Genomic DNA, 524 nt, shown 5'->3' on the forward strand with positions numbered 1-524 from the left:
ACCCGTGTAGTCAGTGAGATCTCGTGGAGCTGACCCGTGTAGTCAGTGAGATCTCGTGGAGCTGACCCGTGTAGTCAGTGAGGAGCTCGTGGAGCACACCGCAATGGAAGGGCGGTTCATTGCTGCAAGTTGCAGTACAGAGCGCATGGGACGTGGGCCTGAAGTGAAGGGCACACCTGCCACCTACCACCCGTGCTTGCCACCCGCCACTAGCACCCCGGGGTCCACACCCCAGTACCATGCAGACCCGCACCCCGGGACCACAGTACCGTGCAGACCAGCACCCCGGGACCACGGTACCATGCAGACCCGCACCCCGGGACCACAGTACCGTGCAGACCAGCACCCCGGGGTCCACACCCCAGTACCGTGCAGACCAGCACCCCGGGACCACAGTACCATGCAGACCAGCACCCCGGGACCACACCACAGTACCGTGCAGACCAGCACCCCGGGGTCCACACCCCAGTACCCTGCAGACCAGCACCCCGGGACCACAGTACCGTGCAGACCAGCACCCCGGG

Source organism: Dipodomys ordii, unplaced genomic scaffold (assembly GCF_000151885.1).
Source record: "Dipodomys ordii isolate 6190 unplaced genomic scaffold, Dord_2.0 Scaffold124, whole genome shotgun sequence".
NCBI classification, from domain to species: Eukaryota; Metazoa; Chordata; class Mammalia; order Rodentia; family Heteromyidae; genus Dipodomys; species Dipodomys ordii.